The sequence below is a fragment of the Centrocercus urophasianus genome, unplaced genomic scaffold, assembly GCF_019232065.1.
Source record: "Centrocercus urophasianus isolate 14NV4802_14NV808 unplaced genomic scaffold, USGS_Curo_1.0 seq_16, whole genome shotgun sequence".
Classification (NCBI taxonomy): Eukaryota; Metazoa; Chordata; class Aves; order Galliformes; family Phasianidae; genus Centrocercus; species Centrocercus urophasianus.
This window is the reverse complement of record NW_024884711.1, coordinates 21,353,673-21,371,932: the sequence shown is the minus strand read 5'-3', so window position 1 is coordinate 21,371,932 and position 18,260 is coordinate 21,353,673. Positions and strand designations below refer to the sequence as shown.

The 18,260-nt window shown below is 35.7% G+C and overlaps 1 long non-coding RNA gene across 1 annotated transcript; it reads left to right on the top strand.

The window, feature by feature from the left end:
- The first annotated feature begins 5,538 nt into the window (after window positions 1-5,538).
- LOC122159656 lies at window positions 5,539-18,034 on the top strand. The gene is made up of 3 exons (XR_006168572.1): window positions 5,539-5,718; window positions 11,856-12,028; window positions 17,852-18,034. It is a non-coding gene; the product is annotated as an uncharacterized LOC122159656 (long non-coding RNA).
- The last annotated feature ends 226 nt before the right edge of the window (window positions 18,035-18,260 follow it).

Genomic DNA, 18,260 nt, shown 5'->3' with positions numbered 1-18,260 from the left:
ATCATACTTTGCAGTGAATGCACACTGCTTGCTCAAATTCATTTATGTCCATCAGAATCCTCAGATCCTTTTCTCCAAAGCTGTTTTCCAGCTGGGTGGCCCCCAGAATAAAATGGCTCTCAAAGTTTTTCCTTCTCAAGTGGAAAAACTCCATGTTGAACTTCATTTGGTTGCTGCCAGCCCAGTTCTTCAGCCTATCCAAGACCCTCTGGATGGCAGAGGAGCCTTCTGGTTATCAGCAGGTCCTTCCAGCTTTATGTCATCTAATTCTTTTGTACTTCTGCTTTATCTGACGAAGGAATCAACAGAACTCTTAAAATTCATAGAATATTCCTCTAATTTGGGCAAGGGGCAATAATTTTGGCATGATTTTTGTATATACTGCACAAATTATGTACATGATATTACTTCATATGTTTGGAGCCTGTACAGGATGTGGACAAAAAGCCTGAGAGCACCAACATAAATATGTAATGAGTTCATGCATTTGAATCAATAAAAAAGGCTGTAGCAGCATGAAATTAACTTTATTATGTACATAGACAATAATCTTGGCAAATGAAATGCTGAATAAGTAAACTATTAGGAACCATTCCGGACTGCTTTACTATTTTTATTTTTTATTTTTATTTTATGTGAGTGTGAAACGTTTTTTTTTTCTAAATCATTTTAAATTCATTTCTAAAGTGACCTGCTGTGCTGTCCAACTGGCTAAGTGATTTCTGTTACTATATCAAACAGCGTAATGACATTTAGACAGGAAAAGGAAACTGTGTGCCAGTGCTACTTTACTCCCTCCTGGAGCCTTGCAAAATGTCATTTGTGGCATACTGTGTGCTGTTTATTTTAGGGTAAGAGATTTACAGGTTTCATTTCTAAAGTACTTGGAGACAGCTTACTAAAGAGGTAAAAACAAAAAATAAATAGAAGATTGCATGATTTTAATGAAGCCTAACTAGCTTCAAGCAGCTGCAGAAGGACTTGTTTGTATTTCCTAATACTTGAGAAGACTGTTTGAGAGTGTAAGATGTTTTTCTGTGGTTCAGTATGTGGTTTCAAAATAAGTTAAAGCAGAGCTAAGATTTTGATCCTTTCTTAAAGGGCCATTTTAGCTGCATGATGCCGCTGCTCTACCTGAACCTGTTAAAATAATTGTGTATAGCAGGGTTGAACCACAACTCTTCAGCAAAATATAAATCAGATTTCAGTGGGATCAGTGAGTATATTCAACTTCCTTGGCAGCTGTAGAAAACTCCTTTCTACCCAGCAATAATGCCCCAAGAATACGACTTCCTAAACACTATCATATATTTTTAATTGGAAAATCAATATCAATAGCCTGCAAATGCAGTGTGTGTTTTTTTTTGGCGGGGAGAGAACTAGGGGGGTTAGGGAGGTAAAGGGGATGATTGTTTTTTTGTTTTGGCCTGAGTTTAGCTTGCACTTCTTTTTGTTACATTATTTTCAATAAGAAATATATTTTATATATTTATATATATATTATACTTCATGGAGATTTCAACTGGGACAGCATCAAACTGGAAGAGCTGATAGATCTGACCATTTTTTTTTCTTTCTATTTTTCATACTTCATAGGATTACATTTTAAGTTCAAAAAAATCAAGAAATTGCATTGCTTTCTATGCAGTCAGTAAGTCTCAGCATCTGAAGAAACGTTTTTACTCTGTTATAAAGCATATAATTGGTAACAAAAAAATCCCACTGTTTTTACCATCCTATAGAACCAAGCAAAAAATGATAACCCCTTCCAAACTCATGGCTTTTCAGGAACTTCTTATAGACAATGACAGATTTTGTTCTCCACTAAATTATTTCTATCTATTCACAGCTAATTTTATTTGTAGAAATCTATGAATATCTCACTGAGATGATTCTACTCATATGTTTTCCCCTTAAACGTAGTCGTCACTTAGTTTCTAAATGAGATCAAAGTGTTACACATCTATGGCTTTGTAGGGAAACTCAGAAAAAGCTCTATTACCTGTGTGTTTTCTTTGTGTCTGTGTTAATTATTTGTTTGTGATCATGAAGTGCTGCTTAGCACCACGTGGAGGTGAAAGCATTTAATTCAAAGCATCACTGCTTAGTATGGAACTGATTTGGTTGTCCAGCTATTCTCATCCCATGTTATGGTCAGCTTCAGGCATGATTTAATTGACTTAAGATATAGTACTCCTAATTGCTTATTGAGGAATTACGCTTAGATTTAAGAGCCGTATTTTTTCAGAGTCTGCACTAAGAGGAGAAATACTTCCACTTCAGGATCATTTCTCTGCTCAATATTCATTGGCTTTTGCTGTTCAGTACTGTTATCAGTGTAAGCAATATAAGTGGAGTGGTAGGACTGATTCTCCTATTTACAGCCTTGAGTTGTAATTCACTGCAAACTCGTAATGACTTTAAACACCCATGGTGTCTCTTAACTGTTCTATCCTCTGATTTACTTGCTAAGTTTTAATCATGTGTTGCCATGTTTCTTTGCAAACTATATGCTGAATAGCTTTAATGGGGTTTGAAAATATCTGACTGTTGATTTCCTTCTGGAAGAACATGAACATTGTCAGAACAAAGTCTCAGCAGACAGCGTTTTACAATGTAATAGCTGTAGTTCTTAGGAAGGATTATGGGGCAAAAATGTTCACAGTTTTTTAATATTACTTGAGTAGTATGTCTTTAACTGATTAACTTTATTTTCTGAATGAGAAGGGAAAGGTAAATTTGTTTCCCTGTTCATGAATTTAGTACTATTTAATATATGCTGTGTAGTCACAGTTACTATGTATAAAGAGTGTTGTGGAAAAAAAACGGTTTGTAATGAACAAATTCTATTTAGATTCTATTCTATACTTCATATAGAAATTGTGCTCAAGTTGGAGAGGAAGTTGATATTATAGAAAACTTCATCAAAATCCTATTCTCAACTCATGATCCCAGTTATCTTTTAAATAGTAGCAATATTTGAATTACAACAGTCCTGTTGTTTGTTTTGGATAGAAGAGACATTATTCAAAGAGGCTTAAATCATGGTATGGTTTGAGTTTGTGGTGAAAATACTGGTAAGTTACTCAGTTGCTGCTAAGCAGTGTTTAGACAGATCCACAGATATTTCTGCTTCTCACACTACCCTACCAGCAAAGAACTGGAGGTGTACAGGAAGCTGGGAGGAGACACAACCAGGACAGCTGACCCAGACTGTGTAACACACGGTGTCATGTTCAGTGATAAAAGCTGGAGCAAAGAAAGAGGAAGAGGAGGAACTTTGGGAGCACTGGAGTTTGTATTCCCAAGAACATATTTTGTGTGGTGTATGAATTCCATGTTTTGTTCAGCTTACTCACATTGCTACTGTTTTATCAGGTAAAATGCTGTCATCTCAATATATGAGTTCTTGTAATTTTGCCTTTCCAATTCTCTCCCCTATCCCAGTATAAGGAAAGTGAGTGAGTAGCTGTTTAGTGTTTATCTGTTTGCTGTAATGAAATCACAAAGCAATTGTAATTATTTATATGGCTATACATGTATCCTTGTGGGTACAAAACAACCTTGCATTTTTTTTTCACATGGATCTTGGTACATCCCCTCATTCTCAAATAACAGATTGCTCTATAACTGCATTACACAATACTTTCTTCAGTCTGCCAGTATAGAAATTTGAACCCTGGATGAATTTGTTCCACCACAACTGGCCCTCACTTTCCTCTGCCTTACAGAAATGTGGAGCTACCACTCAATGCTTACTTGAGTGTATCCTGCTATTGAAGGTGCTATCTCACAAAACCAATCCCACTGAAGGTACATGTGCAACCCTAATGCAAGGATAACAGAGCACTGTGCTGAGATTCTTTAACTGGCAATTATGGGAAGGGACTTCCAGATGCAGTGGCCTTGATCCATCTCACCCAAGAAATGGAAAAAAATGAGATCATTCTCATAGCATACAAAGAGAGGTGAACTTCTCCATCAGTAAGTAAAAAGCAGGTGGGTTAAGATTTTATTCTCGAGCAGGCTCCATAGAAAACTCTTTTCTATTAAACGGAATGATTTCTTAATATTCAAACTTCTGTCTTGCCATTCAGAGTATTTAGACATGCTTCTATAGTATTGGTTTGTGTTATCTTTACAAGTCAGTGGATTGATTTTTGCCTCTTCAACCTCAGAAACTCAGATGTCTATGTTGATACATAGATATTTCTCATTTCTTCAACAGAAGAATCAATACACATAAATAATTCTGGATGGGGATGTATGTGTAAGTTACATATCTTACACAACATGTGCTGTGCAAATGTGTTCAAAATTTTCCATCTTTTCATTATGCGTTTTGCATATAAAAACAAGGATGATGAGGTCTCCTGCACAACCCCCTGAGATACTTTTCTGTGTTTAAAAATACTTCTTGGGAGTAGAAACTACTGAGAAAACAGTTAGATTATGTCTACCCACATATTTTTTTTTTTTTCTGAACGTTATAATTGACAAGAGTTGTTCTAAGGTTTTTATTTTTTCTTTACAAAACAGCATTCTGGGACATCTGTGACTACATTTATTATTTGTGATTGTGTCTAAGAACAAAAAGTGAAGTACTACTTCAGCATATTCTCATATTTCTGTTGACTGAAAGAGAATATGAATCCAAATGAATCTCTCACATATTAAGAGTCAAAAGATGTCTCAGAATGTATTTGCAGAGCTGAAATGAAAGGAGAAATATTGTGAGTGTGTTGTATTGCCTAAAAGATAAAGATTATTTCTGTGGTTGTTCCTAAGTTTATATTCAGTCTTACTAGACTGATATTGATTTCTGTAGCGTTCAGTTTTGTAATCACATAGCATGAGTTAGACAGACATTAAGATGGATGTGCACGTTTTGCTGAAATACAAGAATTTAAGTTACCAGAGATAGGAAGTCTTAAAATATGAGAGACAGTTGCCTGCATCATAAGGTAATCTGTCCTCCCTTGCATTTTTTTTTAGATTTTAATAAGGTGATGTTTCTTGGCGATGTAATTTCCTTAACAAGATTGTTGTATTTATATTGAGAAGAAAGTCATACATCTTGCTAAAAAGAAGTATGAATATACATGCTTTTTTTTAATGAGGAAAATATATTAGGAACAGATAAACTAATGTTCTCACATCAGAAAGCATCTTATATATTAAACAGTTGCTGACAGATAGTACATAGTATAGTACATAGTACTGACTCTTTCTGTGTCACAGAGAGTAATACAAATGGAATAAATTCATGCAGATAATCACAGTTGTTTCAACAAGTCACTTATTGAAACAGAGGAAAAAAATAATTAAATGAAAATGACAGTGGATAATGTTATATTCACATTTCAATTACAGATCTCATTTTGGAATGACTTATACATCTTCTATAGTATTACCCTCATTTGAAGAAAAGATGTTGGGAGACCATTTAGTGCCTTGTATTCTTTTTTTTTTTTTTTTTTTTTTTTTTTTTTAATTTGTGCTAAATGAAAGGTCTTTTTTTCCTCCAAAGGTACCTGCTTAATTAGATAACTGCATAATAAACTGTAGCAGTTACCATAATTCCATCAGAGAATTAATGTGGTGAAAGTTGGAAATTCTTTGGACCCTGGAGATGATTTCTTCAATCTACAGTAGTGGCAAATGGAGAAATCGTAAGGGAGATATCTGCAGTGCTACTTCCTGTACTCTATTTCTCAAGTGAGTATATTTTTTTCCATTGTGCTGGAAAGCATTTTGTCATGATAGGTTATCAGTACAATACTTCTAAGGCCAGAATGGTGCTTTTTGGACACTGCGTAAAGCAGAGTTTTCTTCGTGACGTTAGAAAACAAAGAAATCCTCATTCAAAAGAGAAATAAGGAGAAAGAGGGGAATAACAACTTTTCCTGCTATCTGTGTGTAAACAACAACTGTTATACATTTCTAAGGTGTGTGCTCTCTCTCTACTATAAAGCATACTGGGTTAATGGAATGGTGTGTGAATCTGACCTCCTTTTTCTGTATCTTTAAGACAACACTGTTTGACTAGATAGTGAAGATACAGTAGTCACCAATGCACTAAGCATGAATAATTCAAGATGGATTGCATTTTAAAACACTGATGCTATTCTTGGAAGATAGATAAGCAGAGACAGAGGCACAGATCAAGCCCATGGCACTGTGATACCAAACCTGAGGCAAATAGAAATATCATGACATTAATTGCTTTTTCTGTGTCAAGAATGACATACACCTTTATCCACAAAATGGACAGGAGCAATCAAGGTAGAGCAGATACTGGAAGTATGAAAGAAGTCTTATAGGATATGCAGAACTATCCGTACTGAGTCTCAGGAAGACCAAACAGCTCCCATCTCTTCTGTCTCCTTTCCCACTGATATCTAGCGTGTACCCCAAGTTTTATTTTTCCCAAAATATATGAGAATCTCTCCAATTTGGGGACAAAAGAAGGAAAAAAGTGATCTCTTCTTGGCAAAGTGCTTTCCAGATAAAACATTCTTAATGTTTTCCCTCAAACGGAGACCTAAGAATGCTTTCTCTAAGAATTGAGTTCTTAAAAATAAAATCCAAAATTTGGCCAGCAGTTACTTTTGAATTCCAATAAAAGAATATAAGTGAGATTGTTGTTATCATATAGTTCTATTCCTATTTTAATAAGTAGTATGAGTTTATTCCAGTTTGTCTTAAAAAAGCATGGCAAAATACAATACAGTGCAATGTCAATACAATAAATCAGGAATGCAGCCACTGATAGTACGTAAGTGACTCTCCAATGCATGCAGAAGACTAACAAAATACATTCATTTCAGCATATATCACTAAAAAACTATCAGAATAAAACAAAAGAATAAATCCCAGAGATCCTCAAAATAATATAATAGATTCAAAGTCTAAATTCACTCTCAATCTCTCAAAAAGCTTGAGAAGTTGGAGACTTGTAAGTTTTCATCTGAAGTACTGGCTTTGGATTTTGATTGCTCCGCCTCCTCTCCAAAAACAAAAAGTGCAAACATTCTCCCCTAGGCAAAAACAGAAGGCTATGGAGATTTATTTTTTCATAACGCTTTGTAATACTGAAACATCTCAGTTATTTTAAACAGCAAAGTCAGTCTAGATGTTTTTCCTTCTACAAATATTGAACTACAGAACTCTCTGCCTTAGAAACAATAATTTTCTTCACTGTAGTAAGTTTTATTGCCAGATTTTTAAAGGGTGTAATAGCCACATTTATAAGAGCATAAAAGTATTAGTGTCAAATGAGTAACTCCAGTTTTCTGAGAGATTGCTTAATATAAAGATATTCATCTGGTGACTGTGGAAAAAAAAGTGGTGCATATGTTTGTAAAGCACCTAATACATCTTGATTTTAATATTAACATCAAATCAGTTCATATCTTCCCACATATCTATACTTTTAATAGACAATTTAAAAATTCTTTTGTAATTAGATACTATTTAGATTATTTTTAAGTATTCCAATACTTTCGAATATTGACCTTTAAAGAAGCAGTAGACATAAGAACTGTATTATTTAAGCACTACAGCCTTTGAGGCATCCCTACTACAGTCGTGTTATATTCCTTGAGATCAAAAGGCCAGCAGTTCTAGACTAAGCACATCCCTTGTGGATTAATTATAATGAAATTACTTTTTTGTAACACTGTACCAGAGCTTTGACACTATCCATGCTGCAGTAAAAATTTCATGTGAGCTTTCTATGCAAGGAGAGAAATGCTGCAGTGACAAAAAATGTTTTATTTATAGCAACCCTGCCTGTACCAGAGAGAGAAGAGCTACTGCTCACATTTCAATCACCAATATTTTCACTGTAGCATGTAGCTATCTTTCAGCTACATTACAGATGTGATTCCTAAAGTATGCGTCAGTGTACATAATAGGGAGAATAGAAATGTATTTAGTTATCATCTTCATAGCCATCAGCTGAGAGAAAGATCTCCTGAAATCTGGAAATTCCATTTTTAAAGAGCACTGGAGACATTTTTTTAGTTTCAGAAGTGAGAGGGAACAAAATATCTGAAAATTATAATATCTGGGCTTTCCACTGAACAATTGCATTCTTGAAGCTTTCCAAATCATCCCCAGTCTGATAAACCTGTTGGGTATTGCAACATACCCAAGTGTACACATAAGCATCATTAGTATTTTTATGGGATAGTAGACTGCACTCCTTTAAATCTAAAGTCTTTGCTCTCAATTTGCAATGCAGCTGAAGTCCAATTTAGCCTGTAAAGTTGTTTATGCAACTCAGCAAAGGGTCAAGAATGGGAAAAAAAAAGAAAAAAGAACTGGTTCAGACAAAGCACTTATTATCAGAATCGATGGATTGGGCTGACTGAGTCAAGCTAAGAGCAGCACTGAACTTGGACTGCATGACAAAATTAGTGCGTTAGAAATAAAATTTAGTTAAAGAAGCCCCAGAACAAATGACTTGGTTTTACAATCTTTGGAGTTCTCTCATGCTGCATTGAAGATGTTTCAGTATCTTGGAAACATATGCTGCTCTGCAAATTCCTGGGCTGCATGACACCCTCAGCCCTTATCCCCCTCAACTGAGGAAGACTGCCCCTGTGGTGGAAAGAAGAACCAGGTGACAAACCTGTACAGCCAAGTAAGAACATATCTGGTACATAACAGTTGTGTCATCCTTGGTCATACCTTGTCTTTCTTCTCTCACCACTGTTTTCTCTTTTGCTTTTTCTCTCCTTTTCCTCCTCCCCCCAACCTTTTCCCTTTCCCATCCTTTTCTTCTTTCCCCCTTCCCCTCCTTTTCCCCTCTTTTCTTCCCTCTCCCCTCTTTTCCTTTCTCCCTTTTTTCCATTTTCCCTCCCCATTTCCCTCACTCTACCCACTTTTTTTGTTCCCATTTCCCTCAAGGGAAGGATAAATTGTTTTTCTCTTTTACACTGCTCTCTAGGTAGGATGCGGATTGGCAAAAAAGAGAGTTATGAGAATGGTGCAGAAGAAGAGTCAAAGCAGCCTCAATTTTAGTGCACATTTGCAAACTTGGGTAATATATCTGTGCTGTATTGTCTCTTCATGAGTAAGTCCTCAACACAGGTCAGAGGACACACCAGGCCACCAGCACCAGAAAGGTGACATGCATTTTCTTTGAGTTTTCTGGTTAGCACTATTTTTGTTCTATTTTCCTAAAAGAAGGGAAGTTAAATCATTTTTAAAAGACGCTCCAATTAATTTCAAATTCTCCAGGAGGGATAGTGTTGACTGTTAAAAGTCTCACCTGGTGCTTTTCCCTAAGGAGAATTCTTTACAGCTGAAGTTGAAGATTAAAGAGGAGGAAAATGAATATAATGACTTATTACCTAAGCTATCAAATGTTTTGTCCATTCTCCAGTAAAAATACACCCCCAAAATATTCTTGTTTATTGAGAAATTACTTTTTCAAAGCAAATTTTTTTTTTTTTTTTTTTCAAAGCAAAGAAGGCTCTAAGATTAAGTCAATTTGAAGGCATTTGTTGGCAGAACTTCTAGACCTTTTTTAACATACAGATGCACAGACACATTCTGGCTTTAGATGCTTTGCACCCATTTATTTTGTTCATGTTAACACATGATGATCTGAGTTAGATCAGATTTCAGGTCTAGGGATCCAGTTGAGATGTTGAACCTTTTTATTAACATCAATTGTTGCTTTAACGCTAACATTCGGATGAAAAATGTTAAACCCCTAAACAACTACTGTAGTATTTTGTCTTTTTTTCTTCCATGTGGCTTCTGAGGCAGTATTATTGATGCTTCTACCTACTGTTGTTTTACTTCAAAGAAAAGCAATAAGGTATTCTAGACCCTTGGATTGCCTGATATTCTAGGAACTCCCAGCTGAACAAACATTCTGCCAAAATATTATTGTAGTCTCTTTGAAAAATTCATCTATTGAAAACAATACTCTATGAAGGAAATTCAGTTTAGTTCATCATGATCCCTGTGGGAAAATCATCAGTGAGTTTTGCTAACAGAAAGCCTTGGCTGGCTAGTTAAATCTGAAGTGGACTTTTGTTTTCTGGATAATAAAACAGAAAAAAAAAAAAAAAAAAAAAAAAAGTCAAACCAAAACAAAAGCATGCAAATAAACCCAAACAAATAAATAAACAACAGAATTGTTCTCCATAACATCCTTAGGAATTTATTAAAATCATTCACTGTTTAGTAACTTTATAATGATGAGCACTTCTGAGGCCCCATCTGGAGTACTGCATCCAGGTCTGGAGCCCCCAATACAAGAAAGACAGAGAGCTGTTGGAGTGGGTCCATAGGAGGGCTGCAAAGATGATCAGGGGACTGGAGCACCTCCCCTACCAAGACTGGATGAGAGAGCTTGGCTTGTTCAGCCTGGAGAAAAGAAGGCTACAGGGTGATCTAATTGCAGCCTTTCAGTAACTAAGGGGAGCCTACAACCAGGAGGGGAATCAACTCTTTGAAAGGGTTGATAACTGCAGGACAAGGGGAAAAGGTTTTAAGTTGAAGGAGGGAAGATTTAGGTTGGATGTCAGCGGGAAGTTCTTTACAGAGAGAGTAGTGAGGTGCTGGAACAGGGAGGTTGGGGATACCCCATCCCTGTAGGTGTTTGGACTGGGCCCTGGGCAGCCTGCTCTAGCATTAAATGGGGGGCTGGAGATTCATGATCTTGTATGTCTCTTCCAACCTGAGCCATTCTGTGATTCTGAAGTAGAACTCAGCTGCTTTGAACAGTAGTTATTTGCACACTGGTCCTGAAAGCAATCACATTATCAAATTGCTTCATTTAAAGTGGTTCTAATCTGTTTTTAAACCAAAAGATACCTCCTTTTTCCCAATACTACCCACTCCTCTTGCCATAAAGCAAGAATTACAAAGAAGTACTTACACTTTAATTCTATGTGGTTTTGATAAATGTGTTCTGAGAGTCATGCAAAGTTGATTTTATATCACTGTTTACTGGAGAACAGTATAAAAGCAACTCAGAAATCACCTGTGTTGATACATTCTTGGTGGAGCGCTAGAGTATGTGAAATGGGGATTTTTAGATGCAAAGTAGAAGAAACTCATTACAGCACACAAATAAGCACAGGATGTTTCACTGAGTTATCCCAGAACTGATCTAATGCTTCTCAGTATTGTTGGTAAAAGTTAATATTATTATAGGTTTTGGGAAAAGGGTAGGGAAATAACAGGCCTGGAGTAGTTATAAGATCTTGGTTTAGGATGGGTTCAAGATGGAGAATGGATGGAAGCTTTTGAAAGTATTTGAAGTCCGATCACTTTGTCTCTTAATTCTTAGAATCACTTCTCTTTAGGACTCAGTATCTTCCTCCACTTTTTCGTAAAGCTATCTTCCTTCTCACCTCTTTCAATGATTGTGCAAGAACCATCCCTCCAACTCTCATTTTCTTCTCAATTTGTAAAGAGTTAAGGGATAAATTTTGTCTGTCTTTCTGTTAGAATTAGAGAAAAGCTAGTGCAAAGAAAAAAAACCCCAAAACCAGTGGACAGGATCCTCCTGGGTGAATGGATGCATAGAACTGGCGTAAATTGAATGCAACGTTTTCTTTACTGCTACAGTTATTCTTGTGTGAAAACTGTGGTAATACCATGGCAAATAGCATAGTTTTACTGGAATAGTTATATGCCAACATGTGGTTGTATAGTATAAAGAGCACTAGCAAAGCATCACTTTCATAACCAAAGCTGTGGCAATGACACAAAGAGTATTTGAAGAAATCACGTTTAATGCTGCTAAGAAACTAGAATACTGAAATCCCAGTCCCGAGGCAGCATATTAACTATCGTACTTAAACATGTTTTCTGTCTCAATTCAGGCCTTATATAGGGAGTTGAATTGCAGTGGAGCCATACTGACACCTGGAGGTTATCAGCATTACTGGGCAGAGATGCGTGAGTACGGAATATCAGCACGTCACAAGAGCTTTTAAGAAGTGTAGTCAGTAATCAGAAGAGCAACGGAAAAAGACCTGAAACATCCATTTTTATGGTAATTTTTTCATCTTATGTTCTATTTTCAGGATAGGTATTTTTCTGTCCTTGGGGTTTTAGCTGGGGGACTTTTTAGCTAATTCTGCACACCGTGTACTGTATGAATCAGGGTTAATCACTTCCTTTGACTGTCACAGAAAAGTGGGACGTATTAGTAGAAAAATCTCCGCAAGGATAAATTTGTGGATCCATTCATACGAAGGAAAGTTGCAAGTGTGAAATTCTAAGTAAAAAAAATATGTATATTGTGAAAGACAGAAGAGGTTCTCTTCACTTCCAAGGTTTTTTTTTTTCTCTTCTGTTAATTCAGATATTTTTTGCAAGCTTCTAGCAAGTATACTGAGCTATTCTCTCTATTGGTAATACTAACTTCCACAAGCTTGAGCTAATTAATTCCAGTGAGATGTAGGGTACTGTATGCATTGTCAGTTATTTATTGTGGTTTGTATACAAGAACCATACGCAAAAGTCTGCTGCTTCTTCCTCCTCCCTGAAGGCTGATGATGTAGCTACTAAAAAATATTTCTAATTGATATCATCGTCTGTTGGCTGTTTTTCCTTTTCCTTTTCTCTTTCTTTCTTGATGCAGATATATAGATATAAATCAGGAAATGGTAATACTTCAGTTATTCTCATCCAATGTAATTATGATTGAAGTTTATGTCTGTGCTGTGTTCTGCTATTATTGTGTTGAATCTGAAGAATAATGTGTAAAGAATCCAAGCAACTGTCCATGTAACAGATAAGAGTAAGAAGGAACAGCTTTATGCTATTGCTTGAGTGCTTTCGAGAGCACACTTACAAAGAGAAAACCTAATGTTGATTTAATATAATACTTACTTTTTAGCAAAAAAGGGAGGCTTATAGTAAGAATGACTGTTGAGAAGAAAATAACTGCTTTCTTCTAGAATAAGTAGTGTTTCAGTTTTAACCTTCCTGTTTTGTTTTCTTTTTTTCTGTGGTTGTTTTTTGTTGTTGTTTTTTATTATTATTATTATTCATCATACAGCCAAGAAACAGTGTTGTTGCTTTAAGTGAAATGCAATTCCAAATTCATGGATTTGCCAGTTCTTCTGTGCTGTTCTTGTACACCAAGTCTAACCTTATTGGTAGCAGGACAACACAAGTAGAACCTTCTGAGTTAGAAGGAATGTACAAGGAACAGCCCAACTCCTGGCTTCACATAGGACTAACTAAACATTAAACACTATGTCTGAGGCCATCATCCAAATGCTTCTTGAATTTCAACAGATTTGCGGCCATGACCACCACCCTGAGGAACCTGTTCTAACGCCTGATCACCCTGTCTACAAAGAACCTACTCATAATATCTAATCTGACTCTCCCCTGATGCAGCTCCATGCTGTTACCTTGAGTCCTGCTGCTTTTACCAGAGAGCAGAGATCAACACCTGCTCCTTCACGGGATCTTATTTTAGACTTCTTAAATAGACTTAGGTAGATTTGTTCTAAAAGAGTAGTTAACTTTCATAAATCATTAGTGATAGTCCATTAATTTTCTCAAGTTCACTGAACAAAGGTTAAAGGCTGAAAATTTTCAGAATTTTCTGAACTTCTGTGGTTTTTTTTTTTTTTTTTTTTTTTTTAGATCAATCTTAGCTGTCACTGTTTATGTCCTGTCATTTATTCTTACTTGTTTTTGGTTAGCTTGTATTGACCGAAGTCTAACCAGTGAAAAAAAGTGGGTAGTATTCTCCTGTCTTTGCAGTCTGAACAAGATCTCTGAGAGGTCATTTCATCTGTAGTATGAGAACAAGAAGAAGTAGGAAGGTTGTGAAGGATAAGAGGAACCAAATAGCACAAAAGCAGGGCAGATCAAGTTGAAATGATAATAAGATTGGAGCTCTGCACCCCCAGAAACCCCATTTTGGAAGTGAAAATGGCACAGATGCCTCTGATGGTACACACTACCCAAAGTTCGATACAGAGAAAATACCTGGCACTCTCCAAAGGCAACTAGACAGCTATTCAGACAGCTATGAAGACTGAAGCAGTGGCTGTCAGTCATGAAAATGAAGTGTATGAATTAATGAGATGGACAAAAACCCTTCGGAATTTAGAGGAAAGTCAATTTTTTACCATGGGAACTCTTTCTCACTGAAACAAAAACTTGTATGTTGGAGTTTATACTTTGGGTGTAAACAAAGCTGTAAACTGAAGAAATCATCTTGGAATTCTTCATTTGAAATCATAAAGGTTTGGCTATAATATCTTCTCTAAACTGATTTCCACTGCTGTCACAATCATAATTTTTATTTCTTGACTAACTGAACTGATGGAAATACAAGTCTTGTTCAGGTAATGAAGCCATACCTCTGCTAGCTATACTTTGCTGGATGAAGCAAAGAATGTAGACCCATGTTTAAGCTATTCATTGCAGGTAGTAGCTATCTGTACTTAGTGGAAAGCCTAAATATTGCTATGATATACAGCAATATTTATTTGACTAATTATTATATGGAGCTTAGAGCCTATTCCTGATGGTGACTTTCTTTTGTCTTTGAAGACAGGATTGTAAAAATATGGTATATTCTTTGGTGTTGCACTCTGCAAAGCATTGATAAGAATTATGTCCTGTTTTATTGACAGGGAAATTGAAATACATACGAAGTTGAATTCAGAAATCATGTATGACCAATCCTTTATCTAAAATTTGTTAAGTGCATGCTCTGCTATAAATGAGGAGCAAATTCACTGAGATGTTGGAGCAAATATCCTTGAGAAAGATTTGTTGATAAAATCTTCTGAAGTCTTACTTCAAAGTCCACTATACTAAATTATTTGCTTTTCACACTGCTATTTTTTAAAGAAAGTAGAATAGTTTAATGTTCAGGGTTTTTTTTTTTTTGTTTTTCTGACCTGTGGCCATGTGACTTTTATGTATTTCTACCAAAACTAATGCACAGAAGGGGAAAAAACATAACAGGAAAGCTCAGCCAGTTACTTGTATTAGGCAGGGGAAGTACTTTATCGCCTGGAGATAATTAGAAAAGAGTTGCAGGGAATAAATGCCAACCATTAATATCTGTCAAAGATGGGGAACGGAGAGAGATAGAAGAGGCAGATAGAAATGAAAAATAAACTTGCATTGAAGTGCAAAATCTGTGCAGTTATATAGCCCTAATTCCAGCATAGCATTGTGGTAGAATATTTGTTCTTCATTACAGTTTACTTCTCAATCACCAGCACTTGCTTGAAAAGTTTTGCTTTATCACCACTAGGTGGTAAAGTTGGCTAACAATTTGAAAAAGTGATGCACTTTCCTTCGGGATGAAGGTCTGCTGTTAGGAGTGGCTTGCAGATTTTCTGGCTCTTAACCAAAAAACTAAGTCCTGTCTGCATGGGAAGTCAGCAAAGCACCAGGCTGATGGTGTGCTTAATCTGTACAAAATGAAACGTCAGCTTAAATGTATTTGTTCTGCACTTTTCTCTGATTATTGGAGAGACTCTAAATATCCTGCAGGAAATGAATCATAATTTAGGTTCTAGGAGAAAAGAGAAAAAGAGATTCAAAGTAAGGCGACTTCCCTCTTTCATGGCAATCCTTTACAATTAAAATCTGTACAGTAAGATTCCTATCCAAAATTTCTCTCATCAGTCTTCTATTAAAAAATCTCCGTTTTAAAAACCATCTTTTTAATTCAGGTTTCCCAGATTCTTTACTAAAAACAACCAGCCATGTCCTGGTTTATTTTAGCATAAACCAAATGATTGCCTGAAAGATGATTTTTGATAAAACAAAATTTTGGAAATCGTATATATAAATATATAGTTCAGCTCTGTTTTTGATTTAGGGGAACTGGAATGTGACAAGTGATGGCTAGTCACAGAAACATTTTCATGGCAAAATGACCAGTGTCATAAACTAGAAATAGCAGTTATTTAACTGACTGCTAGGTTACTCTTAGTAAATACAGTAGTCTTGTAAGGAAAGCAAACAATGTTTTGGGAATAAATTGTATTTATTTATTTCCTTCTAGTTTATTGTTCGCTGTAGCTATTTCCTAAATTTGCAGGACAAAACCCTGATTGTAAACTTTATTTTTCTCTTCTATCTTTTGTGGTAGTTAAGTCACATCATTATATGTATGCATGTAATGCCTTTTTTTTCTCCCTCACAAATGAAGATCTTCAGATTTTTATTCAGAAAGAAACCCCAGTCCAACCATAGAGCAGTACCTAAAAAATGTGAAAAGTTTGGTGAGAACTCTCCTTGAAACTCAGTCAGGAGTTGGAAGGGCTGTGCTGTGTATTTCTTGTATTTTTCATCATCTTGTTATCATAAATTTGAATACTGAAGTTAAATTTATATATAGATTTTTATTTTTTTAATTGGCACAAAGATAAATAAATAATCAATAAACAAGTATTTATATATATAGAAGTACAGTAACTTCAAGTTCCCCAAAGAATACATTCTCTTTATATATGGAAATAACCCACAACACTAAGAAAGAGTACTGCGGGAAAGAGATAGTGGAATCTCTAAAAACCAAAAGTATGATCTATTAGAAGAATGAACAGTGGTAACTCTCAAATTATATACATGTATAAATCCATACTGCTGCTGAATCTTTTTTCAATTTACTTTTATTTTCTTTTTATTTTCCACAAAATAACATAGAAAGTATAGTAATTGTGTTGAGGCAGCTGGCTATACATTCTTTGGTTAAATATCTCTGTGCTAGAATATTGAGCACATAGACTGAGGAAGGCTGTGATATACAGGAAAATTAAAAACACAGGACTGGAAAAGTGTGCTTTTCTGGTAGGTACTGACTGAGATGATCACAAGTCCCATAGGTCCCCCAACAGATCTACCCAAGTAATAATAACAGGAGATTTTCTTTGTGATTAGTCCAGATCCGTACCTTCATTGGGATTCTTTCAGGGAAAATGATATTTGAACAAGTTTTGTTTGTTTTTAGTAATTTGAGGGGAGAGGTACTGATAGAGATTCCTGGAGAAGGAAATGAGTTGCACTGTTCTTCTTAGCTTGAAGAAGAAAAAAAAAAATACAGCAAAGCATTTCTGTCCCTTCTGCAGCCATTCTGTGTGTCAGGCACCTCCTCTGAAAAACAGCTTTCCCATCCAAGGCCACTTCTCATTTCTGGGACATGCTAATATTAGTCAATCTTAGATTTGTGTGACACTTATCTATTAGGGTGAAAAAGGATCTATATTCTGAAGCAATGACCAATCCTTTGTCTGAGTCTGTGTAGTCTGAAGGTAGAAAGCAAATTATTCCCAATGCTAAATCCTATTTCTAATAACTCTGATAAGATTTAAAATTGGCTCCGCGCTGATGGTAAGAGGAAATAGTTGATTTGCTGCTCTATGCTGAAAGCAAACAAGCAAATAAAAAAATGCAGTTCTTAGCCTATGTTGATAAGTCATTCTGAAATCAGATTCTGTAGAAAATCTTAGTATCAATTTTTTGTTTGTTTCATTTGTTTGGAGAAGGGGATGTGGGAGGAGAGGAAAGGATCAGTATTTAACTGTATTGTTCTTATGTCTATTTTTGCCATAAAATTTTTTTTTAAAAGATTTCTTAGGTCTAAATGAAGGAAACATCCTTTTGCATGAGCTAAAGGAGATGCTGAAGCAGGATTTACCTTCCCAGGTTTTCAGTGGTATACTGAGGATCATGTCCTTGCTTTCACTAACACTTGTAGCCACTGGGTGGAGAACTTGTCTAACAATCTATCTCATTATGACAGAGTGAAAATCAATCCAACCGTACTTTGCTGGCTGGGCAAATTTGTCTAATACAGGTCATATATTAGGCTTTTCTTTTTCAGTGGTCAACATGGTTCAATTTCCAGCTAGGACATAATTTACACAATAACCTGAAGTTGAAATTAATACTAAGAAACAAACTGTACTGTGCGTAAGAAAAATCCATTAAGCTGTCTGCATTAAGAGGAAGAAGCTGACCAATGGAGTTGAAGCACATGTGTTATACCGTAAGAAGAAAGGTTCAGACAAATATCACAGGAACCAGGATGACACTCCAATAAGGTAACTTTAGGTTTAATCTTAACTGCAATTAAGAATATTATTATTATGATTTATTTGTAGTACTTCGTTGTCTAAAAGACTCGAATGTAGAGCCCCAGCATGCTAAACACTGTGTAATTGTATCCAGAAGATATTACCATCCCAGTGGAGTATTTTAACTAGGAAAACTGATGACTGATTGCAAGGCAG